Here is a 17,002-nt window from a genome sequence, read left to right as displayed (position 1 = left end):
ACTGGCACAGGGCCCCTCAAAGTACAGCGGTGTGTTTGCACGGCGGGGGCGCCTCCCACCGGCAGCAACACTTTTGCGTACTATGAGAGGCCCTGTGCCAGTGACGTCGCCAACTAGTATTCCTCCCCCCACCTGATGAAGGAACCTGCACTTTCATCTGCACCTTCCTCTTTGTCCCCGTGTAAGGTGGTATGGTATGCGGGAAGAGCAACCTGACTTTCAGCAGGGTCACAATGTTGTTGTGTAGCGTGCACGGGGAATGTTGCGTTATGGGTCAATGTACCAGCAGACTCATCTATCACTGGCTGGGCAATGGGCACGATGAAGTGGAAACACAGATATAGGCCCAAAGAAGAAAGTGGGCTAAATGCAGTTCAAAATTGGTAACACAGGAATAACCAGGGGGCATTGCAGTGGAGGACAACTGGAATGAGAGGCTGACACAGAGAGTAGGGCCAAATCAGTAAGTAGTCGAAATGCAGTTCAAAATTGGCAACCGTAGTAAACAGGCGGCACAGCTTTGTTCAGTGGAGGAGAACAGCAAGGAGTGGCAGACACCGATAGTAGGCCCCAACCCAACTAGTAGGCCAAATGCAGTCTAACATTAACAACTACTTAACGAGAGGCTGAAAATGGAATTTCAGGACAGGAAACCAGGAGAACAGCAAGGAGTGGCAGACACCGATAGTAGGCCCCAAACCAACTAGTACGCCAAATGCAGTTGTTCCATTTAACCACAATTTAATGAGAGCCTGAAGATAGAAGCTCAGGAAAGGCAACCTGGGGAACACCTTGGAGTGTAACACACCATCTCTCTCCACCCCATACCCATTTTGTAGGCCTAATGCTGTGTACTTTTCTACAACTACTAAACGAGAGTCGGAAGACCGAAGCAATGGCAAGGAAACCTGGGGAACACCTTGGAGTGTAACACACCATCTCTCTCCACCCCATACCCAATTTGTAGGCCTAATGCAGCCTACTTTCCGACACCTACTAAACGAGAGCATGAAGATCGAAGCTCAGGAAAGGCAACCTGGGGAACACCTTGGAGTGTAACACACCATCTCTCTCCACCCCATACCCATTTTTTAGGCCTAATGCAGTGTACTTTTCTACAACTACTAAACGAGAGTCGGAAGACCGAAGCAATGGCAAGGAAACCTGGGGAACACCTTGGAGTGTAACACACCATCTCTCTCCACCCCATTCCCCATTTTTTAGGCCTAATGCAGCCTACTTTCCGACACCTACTAAACGAGAGCATGAAGATCGAAGCTCAGGAAAGGCAACCTGGGGAACACCTTGGAGTGTAACACACCATCTCTCTCCACCCCATACCCATTTTGTAGGCCTAATGCTGTGTACTTTTCTACAACTACTAAACGAGAGTCGGAAGACCGAAGCAATGGCAAGGAAACCTGGGGAACACCTTGGAGTGTAACACACCATCTCTCTCCACCCCATACCCAATTTGTAGGCCTAATGCAGCCTACTTTCCGACACCTACTAAACGAGAGCATGAAGATCGAAGCTCAGGAAAGGCAACCTGGTGAAAACCTTGGAGTGTAACACAACCTGTCTCTACACCCCATACACAATTAGTAGGCCTAATGCAGCGTAGTTTCCAACAGCTACTAAACGAGAGCCGGAAGATCGAAGCTCAGGAAAGGCAACCTGGGGAACACCTTGGAGTGTAACACAACCTCTCTCTACACCACGGAAGGGCTGATTCTTAGGAAGGAAGGCTGTTGTAAATAAGCATTGCGCGTCCGAGGGTGATTATATTCTTATTCGGTATCTACTCACCCTCGGACGCGCCATGCTTCTTGATTTGTAATTAATGTTTATTTGCAATGTGCTTTTGACTTACTCAATTATTTTTTTAATTATTGATTTTATTAAATTAATAGTTTAACATCTTATTGGAAATAATTTAAAGGAGACGCGACAGGACAACACTCGGTGGATGCCATATCTGTGTTAACAACTCCAAAAAACTTTCAGTTAACTTCTTGCAGGAGAAAGAAATTGTAGCTGTTGGACCTTTGTAGTACAGTTCCAGATATTTGTTGTGTGTTTGTTTTGATTGTTAAAATGTCTGCATTTGAGATCTCAACACGATCTTATTTTTTATAATCAAATTAATTTTTTAAATATTTTATTAGGTTGGTTCAAGGGGTACACGGGCCGCAGTAGACAGGTCAGTGGAGGCCTAGTGGAAGGAGGGACCACAGACAGGCATCGAAGGCCTAAAATAATAACACATGGCTGTAGGCAATTTTAAATTGGTTCCAGGGGTACACGGGCAGCAGTGCCCTGGTCAGTGTAGTAGTAGTTGAAAGAATGGACCGCAGACAGGCATCGAAGGCCTAAAATAAAAAAATTGGGCTGGCTGTAGGCAATTTTAAATTGGTTCCAGGGGTACACGGGCAGCAGTGGTGTGGTCAGTGGAGGCCTAGTGGAAGGAGTGACCGCAGACAGGCATCGAAGGCCTAAAATAATCACACATGGCTGTAGGCAATTTTAAATTGGTTCCAGGGGTACACGGGCAGCAGTGGTGTGGTCAGTGGAGGCCTAGTGGAAGGAGTGACCGCAGACAGGCATCGAAGGCCTAAAATAATAACACATGGCTGTAGGCAATTTTAAATTGGTTCCAGGGGTACACGGGCAGCAGTGGTGTGGTCAGTGGAGGCCTAGTGGAAGGAGTGACCGCAGACAGGCATCGAAGGCCTAAAATAATAACACATGGCTGTAGGCACTTTTAAATTGGTTCCAGGGGTACATGGGCAGCAGTGTATGGTCAGTGGAAGTCTAGTGGAAGGAGTGACCGCAGACAGGCTTCCAAGGCCTAACATAACAAACTTGGGCTGGCTGTAGGCACTTTTAAATTGGTTCCAGGGGTACACGGGCAGCAGTGGTCTGGTCAGTGGAAGTCTAGTGGAAGGAGTGACCGCAGACAGGCTTCCAAGGCCTAACATAACAAACTTGGGCTGGCTGTAGGCACTTTTAAATTGGTTCCAGGGGTACACGGGCAGCAGTGGTCTGGTCAGTGGAAGTCTAGTGGAAGGAGTGACCGCAGACAGGCTTCGAAGGCCTAACATAACAAACTTGGGCTGGCTGTAGGCACTTTTAAATTGGTTCCAGGGGTACATGGGCAGCAGTGGTCTGGTCAGTGGAAGTCTAGTGGAAGGAGTGACCGCAGACAGGCTTCCAAGGCCTAACATAACAAACTTGGGCTGGCTGTAGGCACTTTTAAATTGGTTCCAGGGGTACACGGGCAGCAGTGGTCTGGTCAGTGGAAGTCTAGTGGAAGGAGTGACCGCAGACAGGCTTCGAAGGCCTAACATAACAAACTTGGGCTGGCTGTAGGCACTTTTAAATTGGTTCCAGGGGTACATGGGCAGCAGTGGTCTGGTCAGTGGAAGTCTAGTGGAAGGAGTGACCGCAGACAGGCTTCCAAGGCCTAACATAACAAAATTGGGCTGGCTGTAGGCACTTTAAATTGGTTCCAGGGGTACATGGGCAGCAGTGTATGGTCAGTGGAAGTCTAGTGGAAGGAGTGATGGCAGACAGTCTTCGAAGGCCTAACATAACAAAATTGGGCTGACTGTAGGCACTTTTAAATTGGTTCCAGGGTAACACGGCCAGCAGTGGCCTGGTCAGTGTAGTAGTTGTAGAAAGAAGGGACCGCAGACAGGCTTCGAAGGCCTAACATAACAAAAATGTCAAAACAATGGTATTGTCAGTGCCAGGCATTGAAGGATGTCAGCGCCTAGACTACACATTGGTGAAGCTGTGAGAGATAATTTTGCTAGTGGTAGAGCACTGTTTGAGCTGGGGGGGGAACTGGCTTGTGGCCGGCGGTACAGGCACAGGGCCCCTCATATTACAACGGTGTGTCTGACGTTGGGTGCGCACCACCACCGCCAGAGACACTTTATTGTACTATGAGGGACCCAGTGGCAGTGCCGTCGACCAAAAGCGGCCACACCCACCTCTTCAGACAAACAGCACTCTCAAGGGTCCAAGCGCAAAGTGGCGATAGCACGGCCCCGTGTGGGGAGTTTGGCCATTTCGTGAGGTGGAAACATGTCGTATGCTGGACAATCAGGTGAAGAAAATTACGAGATTGGAAAAGTCATTCAGAATAGTCCACAGGCAAGACCTTTTCATAGGAAAGCTAGGTGTCAGCCGGGCAGGGTGGGGCAAAAGATTTTGAAATCCAGTTGTGGTTCATTTTAATGAAGGTTAGATCATCTACATTTTGGGTAGCCAGACGAGTCCTTTTTTCTGTTAGTATTGAACCTGCAGCACTGAATACTCTTTCTGATAGGACACTAGCTGCCGGGCAAGCAAGCTCCTGCAATGCATATTCTGCCAATTCTGGCCAGGTGTCTAATTTGGATGCCCAGTAATCAAATGGGAATGACGGTTGAGGGAGAACGTCGATAAGGGATGAAAAATAGTTTGTAACCATACTGGACAAATGTTGTCTCCTGTCACTTTGAATTGATGCTGCAGTACCTGTCCTGTCTGCGGTCATAGAAAAATCACTCCACAACCTGGTCAGAAAACCCCTCTGGCCAACGCCACTTCTGATTTCTGCCCCTCTAACACCTCTGGTCTGCTGGCCCCTGGAGCTCGTGTGAGAACGATCACGGGCGCTGTGTGCAGGGAATGCCAGAAGCAAACGGTCAACAAGAGTTGATTGTTTTGTTGCTAATATTAGTTCCAAGTTCTCATGTGGCATAATATTTTGCAATTTGCCTTTATAGCGAGGATCAAGGAGGCAGGCCAACCAGTAATCGTCATCGTTCATCATTTTTGTAATGCGTGTGTCCCTTTTGAGGATACGCAAGGCATAATCCGCCATGTGGGCCAAAGTTCCCGTTGTCAAATCTGCGGTTGTGCTTGGTTGAGGGGCAGTTGCAGGCAAATCTACGTCACTTGTGTCCCTCAAAAAACCAGAACCCGGCCTTGCCACGCCACCAATTTCCCGTGCCCCCGGGAAAGCTTCCTCATTAAAAATATACTCATCCCCATCATCCTCCTCATCCTCCACCTCCTCTTCGCCCGGTACCTCGTCATGTACACTGCCCTGACCAGACAATCGCTGACTGTCATCAAGGCTTTCCTCTTCCTCTGGTGCAGACGCCTGATCCTTTATGTGCGTCAAACTTTGCATCAGCAGACGCATTAGGGGGATGCTCATGCTTATTATGGCGTTGTCTGCACTAACCAGCCGTGTGCATTCCTCAAAACACTGAAGGACTTGACACATGTCTTGAATCTTCGACCACTGCACACCTGACAACTCCATGTCTGCCATCCTACTGCCTGCCCGTGTATGTGTATCCTCCCACAAAAACATAACAGCCCGCCTCTGTTCGCACAGTCTCTGAAGCATGTGCAGTGTTGAGTTCCACCTTGTTGCAACGTCTATGATTAGGCGATGCTGGGGAAGGTTCAAAGAACGCTGATAGGTCTGCATACGGCTGGAGTGTACAGGCGAACGGCGGATATGTGCGCAAAGTCCACGCACTTTGAGGAGCAGGTCGGATAACCCCGGATAACTTTTCAGGAAGCACTGCACCACCAGGTTTAAGGTGTGAGCCAGGCAAGGAATGTGTTTCAGTTGGGAAAGGGAGATGGCAGCCATGAAATTCCTTCCGTTATCACTCACTACCTTGCCTGCCTCAAGATCTACAGTGCCCAGCCACGACTGCGTTTCTTGCTGCAAGAACTCGGACAGAACTTCCGCGGTGTGTCTATTGTCGCCCAAACACTTCATAGCCAATACAGCCTGCTGACGTATGCCAGTAGCTGCCCCATAATGGGAGACCTGGTGTGCAACAGTGGCAGGTGCGGATGGAGTGTTTGTGCGACTGCGGTCTGTGGACGAGCTCTTGCTTCTGCAGGAGGACGAGGAGGAGGAGGAGGAGGAGGGGGTGCGAACGGCTACAGACAACTGTTTACTAGACCGTGGGCTAGGCAGAACTGTCCCAAACTTGCTGTCCCCTGTGGACCCTGAATCCACCACATTTACCCAGTGTGCCGTGATGGACACGTAACGTCCCTGGCCATGCCTACTGGTCCATGCATCTGTTGTCAGGTGCACCTTTGTGCTCACAGATTGCCTGAGTGCATGGACGATGCGCTCTTTAACATGCTGGTGGAGGGCTGGGATGGCTTTTCTGGAAAAAAAGTGTCGACTGGGTAGCTCGTAGCGTGGTACAGCGTAGTCCATCAGGTCTTTGAAAGCTTCGCTTTCAACTAACCGGTAGGGCATCATCTCTAACGAGATTAGTCTAGCTATGTGGGCGTTCAAACCCTGTGTACGCGGATGCGAGGCTAAGTACTTCCTTTTTCTAATCATAGTCTCATGTAGGGTGAGCTGGACTGGAGAGATGGAGATCGTGGAACTAGCGGGGGTGCCGGTGGACATGGCAGACTGAGAGACGGTGGGAGATGGTATTGTTGCCGCCGGTGCCCTAGATGCAGTGTTTCCTACTACGAAACTGGTGATTCCCTGACCCTGACTGCTTTGGCCTGGCAAAGATACCTGCACAGATACAGCAGGTGGTGCGCTAAATGGTGGTCCTACACTGCCGGAAGGGATGTTGCGTTGATGACTAGCTTCATTGGCCGAGGGTGCAACAACCTTAAGGGACGTTTGGTAGTTAGTCCAAGCTTTCAAATGCATGGTGGTTAAATGTCTATGCATGCAACTAGTATTGAGACTTTTCAGATTCTGACCTCTGCTTAAGGAAGTAGAACATTTTTGACAGATGACTTTGCGCTGATCAATTGGATGTTGTTTAAAAAAATGCCAGACTGCACTCTTTCTAGCATCGGATACCTTTTCAGGCATTGCAGACTGAGCTTTAACCGGATGGCCACGCTGTCCTCCACCAGGTTTTGGCTTTGCCACGCGTTTTGGGCAAGATACGGGCCCGGCAGATGGAACCTGTGGCGATGTTGATGCCTGCTGCGGCCCCTCCTCCTCCTCTGCTTCAGAACTGCTGCCGCCTGCACCCTGTTCCCCCAATGGCTGCCAATCGGGGTCAAGAACTGGGTCATCTAATAACTCTTCTTGTACCTCCTGCGCAACTTCGTCTGTGTCACCGTGTCGTTCGGTGGTATAGCGTTCGTGATGGGGCAACATAGTCTCATCAGGGTCTGATTCTTGATCAGCACCCTGCGAGGGCAATGTTGTGGTCTGAGTCAAAGGACCAGCATAGTAGTCTGGCTGTGGCTGTGCGTCAGTGCACTCCATGTCAGATTCAATTTGTAATGGGCATGGACTGTTAACTGCTTCACTTTCTAAGCCAGGGACGGTATGTGTAAAGAGCTCCATGGAGTAACCCGTTGTGTCGCCTGCTGCATTCTTCTCTGTTGTTGTTTTTGCTGAAGAGGACAAGGAAGTGACTTGTCCCTGACCGTGAACATCCACTAACGACGCGCTGCTTTTACTTTTACCAGTTTCACGAGAGGAGGCAAAAGAGCTAGAGGCTGAGTCAGCAAGATAAGCCAAAACTTGCTCTTGCTGCTCCGGCTTTAAAAGCGGTTTTCCTAATCCCAGAAAAGGGAGCGTTCGAGGCCTTGTGTAGCCGGACGACGAACCTGGCTCCACAGCTCCAGACTTAGGAGCAATATTTTTTTCCCCACGACCACCTGATGCTCCACCACTACCACTACCCTCATTACCAGCTGACAATGAACGCCCCCGGCCACGACCTCTTCCACTAGACTTCCTCATTGTTTTAAAAACGTAACCAAACTAACGTTATTTGTTGCAGTCACACAACTTACACGGTGAGCTATAACTTCAGTATGATTTAGCTACCCCTTTACAGGTTGGTGAGACCACAGCGAAAATCAGGCCCAATGTTACACACTCTTTTTTTGGTGGCTGCAAATTAGAGAGATGCCCCACACGCAGGACTGTCACTGAAGCACAAATGTTAATATTAATGTCACACTATTATTTTTTTTTTATTTTTATTTTTTTCAGGAACACTTTAGAAACCCCCCCAAAAAAAAAACATTGATTTTTGCAGGGAGAATTTAGAAAACAAATGTAACAAACTATATGCTTTCTATGGGCCACTGAGTGAGAGATGACGCACACAGGAATCAGGAGTGGCACACAAGCCCAGAGGCCAATATTTTTCTACCAATGATTGATGGAGTTATTTTCTCTGGTAGATTTTGGAACCCAAATCAAGGAAAAAAAATATAGGCTTTCTATGGACCACAATTGGAGAGAGAGAGAGAGAGAGAGAGATGGCACACCCAGGAGTCAAGACTGGCACACAAGCAGAAAGGCCAATATTAATCTCCCACTGTTTTTTTTTTTTTTTTTTTTTTTTTTTCAGGGAGACTTTAGAAAAAAAAATAATAAAAAAAATATGATTTTATCAGGAAGAATTTAGAAACCAAATAAAATAAAATGATTTTTTCAGGGAGAATTTATAAAACAAATAAAACCAAAAATAGGCGTTCTATGGCCCACTGACTGAGAGATGACGCACCCAGGAGTCAAGACTGGCACACAAGCAGAAAGGCCAATATTAATCTCCCACTGTTTTTTTTTTTTTTTTCAGGGAGACTTTAGAAAAAAAAATAATAAAAAAAATATGATTTTATCAGGAAGAATTTAGAAACCAAATAAAATAAAATGATTTTTTCAGGGAGAATTTATAAAACAAATAAAACCAAAAATAGGCGTTCTATGGCCCACTGACTGAGAGATGACGCACACAGGAATCAGGAGTGGCACACAAGCCCAGAGGCCAATATTTTTCTACCAATGATTGATGGAGTTATTTTCTCTGGTAGATTTTGGAACCCAAATCAAGGAAAAAAAATATAGGCTTTCTATGGACCACAATTGGAGAGAGAGAGAGAGAGAGAGAGAGAGAGAGATGGCACACCCAGGAGTCAAGACTGGCACACAAGCAGAAAGGCCAATATTAATCTCCCACTGTTTTTTTTGGTTGATTTTTTTTTTTTTTCAGGGAGACTTTAGAAAAAAAAATAATAAAAAAAATATGATTTTATCAGGAAGAATTTAGAAACCAAATAAAATAAAATGATTTTTTCAGGGAGAATTTATAAAACAAATAAAACCAAAAATAGGCGTTCTATGGCCCACTGACTGAGAGATGACGCACACAGGAATCAGGAGTGGCACACAAGCCCAGAGGCCAATATTTTTCTACCAATGATTGATGGAGTTATTTTCTCTGGTAGATTTTGGAACCCAAATCAAGGAAAAAAAATATAGGCTTTCTATGGACCACAATTGGAGAGAGAGAGAGAGAGAGAGAGAGAGATGGCACACCCAGGAGTCAAGACTGGCACACAAGCAGAAAGGCCAATATTAATCTCCCACTGTTTTTTTTGGTTGTTTTTTTTTTTTTTTTTTTCAGGGAGACTTTAGAAAAAAAAATAATAAAAAAAATATGATTTTATCAGGAAGAATTTAGAAACCAAATAAAATAAAATGATTTTTTTCAGGGAGAATTTATAAAACAAATAAAACCAAAAATAGGCGTTCTATGGCCCACTGACTGAGAGATGACGCACCCAGGAGTCAAGACTGGCACACAAGCAGAAAGGCCAATATTAATCTCCCACTGTTTTTTTTTTTTTTTTTTTTTTTTTTCAGGGAGACTTTAGAAAAAAAAATAATAAAAAAAATATGATTTTATCAGGAAGAATTTAGAAACCAAATAAAATAAAATGATTTTTTCAGGGAGAATTTAGAAAACAAATAAAACCAAAAATAGGCGTTCTATGGCCCACTGACTAAGAGAGAGAGAGAGAGATGGAACGCTTAGTACTGGCACACAAGCCCAAAGGGCAATATTAATCTCCCTTTTTTTTTCCAGGGAGAATTTCTAAAACCCCCCCCAAAAAAAAAATAGGCTTTCTATGGCCCACTATTTGTGAGAGAGATGGGACGCTCAGGACTGGCACAGATGGCACGCTCAGGACTGGCACAGAAGCCCAGAGGCCAATATTAATCTCCCTTTTTTTCTGGGAGAATTTATAAAACCAAAAAAATATTTAAATAGGCTTTCTATGGCCCACTATTTGTGAGAGAGATGGCACGCTCAGGACTGGCACAGATGGCACGCTCACAACTGGCACACAAGCCCAGAGGCCAATATTAATCTCCCTTTTTTCAGGGAAAATTTATAAAACCAAAAAAAAAATTAAATAGGCTTTCTATGGCCCACTATTTGTGAGAGAGATGGCACGCTCAGGACTGGCACAGATGGCACGCTCACAACTGGCACACAAGCCCAGAGGCCAATATTAATCTCCCTTTTTTCAGGGAAAATTTATAAAACAAAAAAAAAAATTAAATAGGCTTTCTATGGCCCACTATTTGTGAGAGAGATGGCACGCTCAGGACTGGCACAGATGGCACGCTCACAACTGGCACACAAGCCCAGAGGCCAATATTAATCTCCCTTTTTTTCAGGGAGAATTTATAAAACCAAAAAAAAAATTAAATAGGCTTTCTATGGCCCACTATTTGTGAGAGAGATGGCACGCTCAGGGCTGGCACAGATGGCACGCTCAGGACTGGCACACAAGCCCAGAGGCCAATATTAATCTCCCTTTTTTTCAGGGAGAATTTATAAAACCCAAAAAAAAATAAAATAGGCTTTCTATGGCCCACTATTTGTGAGAGAGATGGCACACTCAGGACTGGCACACAAGCCCAAAGGCCAATATTAATCTCCCACTGTATTTTTATCAGGGAGAATTTATACACCCCACAAAAAAAATACAGAAAAATGAAAAGGCTTTCTATGGCCCACTATGTGAGAGAGATGGCACACACAGGGATGGCACTCTAGCAGAAATGCCAAATTGCCAATCTTAATCTCCCACCAAAAAAAAAAAAAAAAAAAACACAGGGAATGTCCTACAATTACTATCTCCCTGACTGCAGTAATCTCAGCCAGGTATGGCAGGCAGCTACTATCTCCCTGCCTGCAGTAATCTCAGCCAGGTATGGCAGGCAGCAATAAGGAGTGGACTGATGCACAAATGAAATAAAAAGTGTGGACAAACAAAAAAGATAGCTGTGCAGAAAGGAAGGAACAAGAGGATTTGTGCTTTGAAAAAAGCAGTTGGTTTGCACAGCGGCGTACACACAGCAATGCAGCTATCAGGGAGCCTTCTAGGGCAGCCCAATGAGCTACAGCGCTGAGGGGAAAAAAAAAAAAAAAAAACTTCCACTGTCCCTGCACACCGAGGGTGGTGTTGGACAGTGCAAATCGCTGCAGCACAAGCGGTTTTGTGGTTAATGGACCCTGCCTAACGCTATCCCTGCTTCTGACAAAGCGGCAGCAACCTCTCCCTAAGCTCAGATCAGCAGCAGTAAGATGGCGGTCGGCGGGAACGCCTCTTTATAGCCCCTGTGACGTCGCAGACAGCAAGCCAATCACTGCAATGCCCTTCTCTAAGATGGTGGGGACCAGGACCTATGTCATCACGCTGCCCACACTCTGCGTTTACCTTCATTGGCTGAGAAATGGCGCTTTTCGCGTCATTGAAACGCGACTTTGGCGCGAAAGTCGCGTACCGCATGGCCGACCCCGCACAGGGGTCGGATCGGGTTTCATGAAACCCCGACTTAGCCAAAAGTCGGCGACTTTTGAAAATGTTCGACCCGTTTCGCTCAACCCTAATCCTCACATGCTACAGGGGTGCTCACACAAAAACATGGAAACAAACAGAGACCTGTGGCATACATATCAGCTCATCTGGACCCTGTAGCTAGAGCCGCACCTTCTTGTGTAAGAGTAGTAGCCGCAATTTCACTGTTATTAGATAAAGCTTCTGAGATTGTTCTTGATCACCCACTCCTAGTTCAGACCACTCATGATGTACATGGCATTCTTAACCAGGTCCAACCTAAACATATTTCAATGGCCAGACACCTCCGTCTCCAATGTTCCCTACTACTGCCGCCCAACATTTCCTTTGCCAGGATTCAGACTCTTAATCTCGCGTCTTTGCTCCCTTTAGAGTCTGAGGGGGGTACCATACCTGAGGAAACTGCACTCTCCAACTCCTTTGACCCATCAAAGTCAATGCATGATTGTGTACAATTAATGGAACAAGAGACTCAGGGCTTATGTAATGTACGTGACAAGCCACTCTGTAATGCTACATTTGAACTTTTCATAGATGGCAGTAGATATGCAGATATGAATGGACAATTTCATACAGGTTATGCGGTAGTAACTCAGCATGAAGTGCTGAAAGCAGAACCTCTCCCTGCTAATCAGTCTGCACAAGAAGCAGAACTTACGGCATTAGTTGAAGCTCTAAAAATAGCCAAAGATCAGACAGCAAACATATACACTGATTCTAGATATGCACATGGCATTATTTTCGATTTTGGCGTAATATGGAGAGCCAGAGGTTATATGACTGCTTCAGGCCAACCTGTTAAACATGCCTCCCTCATTAGACAGATTCTGGAGGCAGCACAAGAAACTAAAGAAATAGCGGTGATAAAGGTAGCTGCACATGTGAGACTCGACACCGAGGAAGCCAGGGGTAACGATAAAGCCGATAAGGCAGCAAAACAGGCAGCACGTAAACCCTTACATCATGCCCACACACTAGATAGCTCTGAAGATGATGAGGAAAGATTGAAGGAAGCTCAGAAACAGGTAGACGACGAAGAACGAGGGCAGTGGCAGAAAAAAGGGGCAGAAGATCAGCAAGGATTATGGAAAAAAGGAACTTTGTTGTGTTTACCCAGAGCCTGGTACCCCGCAGTGGCAAGTGACCTCCACCTACCCACGCATGTGTCGGCAAATGGTATGACGCTCAAGGTAAAAGAAAGGTGGTTGGCTCCAGGTTTTGGTAATTTTGCTCGGAACATGTGTGCTGCATGCGCTATATGCCTGGCACACAATCCAGGTCAGGCCATTAAAACCCCAACCAAGCATCATGTAAGACCACTGTATCCCTTTCAAAGACTCCAGATCGACTACATCCAACTTCCTAGGTACAATGGATACGAATATGTGCTTGTGTGTGTGGACATGTTCTCAGGGTGGCCAGAGGCTTATCCAGTTCGTAGAGCCTCAGCAAAAACTACTGCCATTAAAATAGCACATGAACTGATACCCCGTTACGGCATGCCTGAGGTGATCGAGTCAGATAGAGGTACCCATTTTACTGGGGAAATATTCCAGAATGTTATGAAAATGTTGGGAGTAGAAAACCAGTTTCACACTCCATATCATCCACAGAGTTCAGGTAAAGTGGAAAGATTAAATGGGACAATAAAATTAAAAATCCAGAAGGCCATGGCAGAAACAGGAAAGCCTTGGACCGAGTGTCTACCACTTGCCCTGTATTCCATCCGAAACACCCCAAGGGGGAAGGCTAAGCTGTCACCACATGAGATTCTTTTTGGTAGAGCAGCAAATTTGGGTTGTTATTTTCCACAACAACTGATGTTGAATACTGAGACTTTAACTGCTTATGTACAAGAATTACAAAAACGTTTAACTAAAGTGCATTCGCAAGTTTTTGCTTCCCTTCCAGATCCAGAAAATCTCGAAGGAGGCCACAAGTTGGAACCTGGTGATCAAGTCTACGTGAAAAGACACACCAGAAAGACTCTGGAACCAAGATTTGACGGACCTTTCCAAGTCCTGTTAACAACTCCAACAGCAGTCAAGCTTGAAGGAAAGGCATCATGGATACATGCAAGCCATTGCAAAAAAGCAGTATAAGACTCATGATATTGATGTTAATAATGTTAACCTCAACGGAGGCATGGGAAAGACTGAATTCTCTAGCCCCTTTGAACAATAGATTCGTACAACATCATAGAAAATTAGTGCATGACTTGTTAAATAATACGCAACCCCTGGCAGATTGTTGGATCTGTACCCATTCACCAGTATCAGCCACAAGTATACCTTTTCTAGCATTTCCCGTGTCAGCTGAAGAAATATTCGCTTGGCCTAATTGTTCAGACAACCTGGCCAACAACCAACCTGGCAATACTAGACTATGGAATACTACAATCGCCATACCAATTGTGGGATGGGTAGAATTTCCTTGGTGGCAGGGCAATCTTACAGGAAAAATAGACAACTTACAATATTTAGCATTCAAGGGAGGAAAATGGGTACCTAGGAATAAGACTGGATTAACTGATTTAGGACAGGTCCCCACTGAAAATCTACAGCTCAGTTTCAGTACAACCACCCCTTCCTCTGATGCTTTCAAACCTACAGTATTGGAAAGATACATACATAATAGAAAATGGGAACATTCTGAGTTGTTCCCCCAAGGTGATGCAAACAGTTGTACAAGTAAGCCGGGGAACCTGGTTTGTAATGAATCCAATGAGTATGAGATTTAAATTAAAAGACGTACAACGACTCAGGGATCAGTATGACAAAGACAATGACCAAAATAAGGATAGCTGGTGGTCAGATACCTTTTCTTTTCTTAACCCGGCCAATTGGTTCAGAGGGATCAGTGGGTGGGTTACCGGGATTATGCAAAGCCTAATACATACAGTTATGGTTATTGTAATTATATATGTATTGTTCAAGGTTGTACTCAAGGGTATCTCGGTATGCACAAATAAATTTTGTGTAATGGATGCGAGAATATAAAGTTTTTTTTTGTAATATCACAAAAAGAATGACTAAAATGATCGACAAGGTTTTGAATGGAATATGTCAAAGGGGGGATTGTGAAGAGCAGAACAAAAAAGATTACCTCAATGAACAAAAATAAAAAAAAGAATTTGTGATAAATATTGACCTGTCCATTCAAGGACATTTTAGCTATAGTATGAAATCCTGTTTTTCCTGTCTGTGGAATTGCCTTTGTACTGTTTGTTGTGAAACTGCCGCCCACGAAACTGTTTTCTTTTCTTTTCTTTCTTTCCTGTTTTGTCTCTTTGTTTAAACATGCAAAACTTGTATAACCACTAAACCTACTGAAACAACTATATAAAGAAGGGATAGCACATTGAAGGCAGGCGTGCATCAGAGACTTCCCAGTGATACACTATACAAGACGTGTCTTGTGTATTATTTCTGGTGAATCCCCACTTCCAAAGGCTGCTCTGACTGAGTGTGATCCCGACACTGTCTACCTTAAATTTCCTACGAAGACATAGGGGGCAACGCGTGGAGAGGGGCGTCTCTAGGGTCCCGGAAGAGCTCCGAGCCTTCCCGTCATACGGGTACATCCTAGCCATAACATACCTGGGGGACGAGAAACTAGTAACATCTGGAACAAAATAGAAAGAGAAAGAACTAGAAAGAACGAACGAACGAACTAGAACAGAAGTTGTGAGGACTATACAGAATGCTCAGCAGGGTAGCACTACAACACACAGGCGCTAGTGGTAGGCAACGATTTCCACCTGCAAATGGAACTCTGGATGTGCCATCAGACCGGCCGGTCTCAGACAGCCCTGTTAACTGTGCTCTGGATTGAGGATCCTGAAGTCTTCAGTAAAGAGGTAAAGAGACTGCAACCCTGTGTACTCGTTATTGTCTGCACCTCACACCATCACCATCCACCTTACTGGGAAGCACTGGGGACATACTTCACCTGTGGGAAGGTATACCATCTAGCTGCCATTCCTTCACCCCAGCGGACCCCACAGCAGCGTCGGTCACCCTGACCGCACACCACAGGTGGCGTCACGAAACCTTGACAGACTTCTATCACCTTTCATTGGACGCCCCTTAGCAGGGTCACGGACCGGGTCTAGCCACCGTGACAACCCCAGAACTGAGACAGAAAGGGACCGGTACCGAGTAACCTGTGGCCCTGTGTCTGGGGGTGATTCACACCATTTTTGAGAAATGATCGGTGATGTCCCAAATGATGGTACAGCCGCGAGACTTGGGTAAACCCACAACAAAGTCCATCCCGACCATCTCCCAGGGCCTGTCTGCCACCGGCAAGTGATAGAGTAACCCAGCAGGCCGTTGACAAGGAGATTTATTTTTAGCACAGGAGACACAAGCCTGAATATAATCTCTGACACCCCGGACCATATGTGGCCACCAGTACATCCTCGCCAGCAGCTCAGATGTCCTCTTTGTCCCAAAGTGTCCACCCACCCTGGACGAATGAGCCCAAGAGAGAACCTCCGGTCACAAATTAATGGGCACAAAAGTCTTGCCCGGAGGCACATACTCTAGCGAAACCGGCGCTACGGTTCTCAGGCTCTCTGAAGGGACAATAAGCCGAGGCTCCCCTTCCTCCTCCTCAGATGACACAACAGAGTGAGAGAGAGCGTCAGCACGAATGTTCTTCTCCCCAACGAGAAAATGAAGGGTGAAGTTGAATCGGGAGAAGAAGAAGGACCATCTGGCCTGGCGAGAATTTAGCCGCTGGGCTGTTTGCAGATATAACAAATTTTTGTGGTCCGTGAAGACCTGAAAGGGAAAACGAGCCCCCTCCAAGAAATGTCTCCATTCCGAGAAAGCCAGCTTCATCGCTAGCAACTCCCTGTCACCAATGGAATAATTCCTCCCCGCAGGTGTGAAGGTCTTGGAGAAGAAGAAGCACGGATGCTTCCGACCTTGAGCATCCTTTTGGAAGAGGACTGCTCCTGCACCAACGGAAGAGGCATCCACCTCCATTATGAACGGTTTATCAACATCGGGACAATGTAGGATGGGAGCGCTAGCAAAATGGGACTTAATAGAGGAAAATGCCCTGGAGACCTCTTCTGACCACAATTTGGGGATTTGCTCCCTTCTTGGTGAGGGCTACCAAGTGAGCTACCAAGGTTGAGAAGTGGGGAATGAACTGGCGGTAATAATTAATGAACCCCATAAAGCGCTGCACCGCTTTAAGAGAATGGGGTACTTGCCAGTCCTTCACACCCTGTAGTTTGGCAGGATCCATAGCCAATCCCTGGGCGGAGATGATATAGCCCAGGAAAGGTAAAGACTCCTGCTCA

Source organism: Ranitomeya imitator, chromosome 4 (genome assembly GCF_032444005.1).
Source record: "Ranitomeya imitator isolate aRanImi1 chromosome 4, aRanImi1.pri, whole genome shotgun sequence".
Taxonomy (NCBI): domain Eukaryota; kingdom Metazoa; phylum Chordata; class Amphibia; order Anura; family Dendrobatidae; genus Ranitomeya; species Ranitomeya imitator.
Note: the sequence above shows the minus strand (reverse complement) of the source record.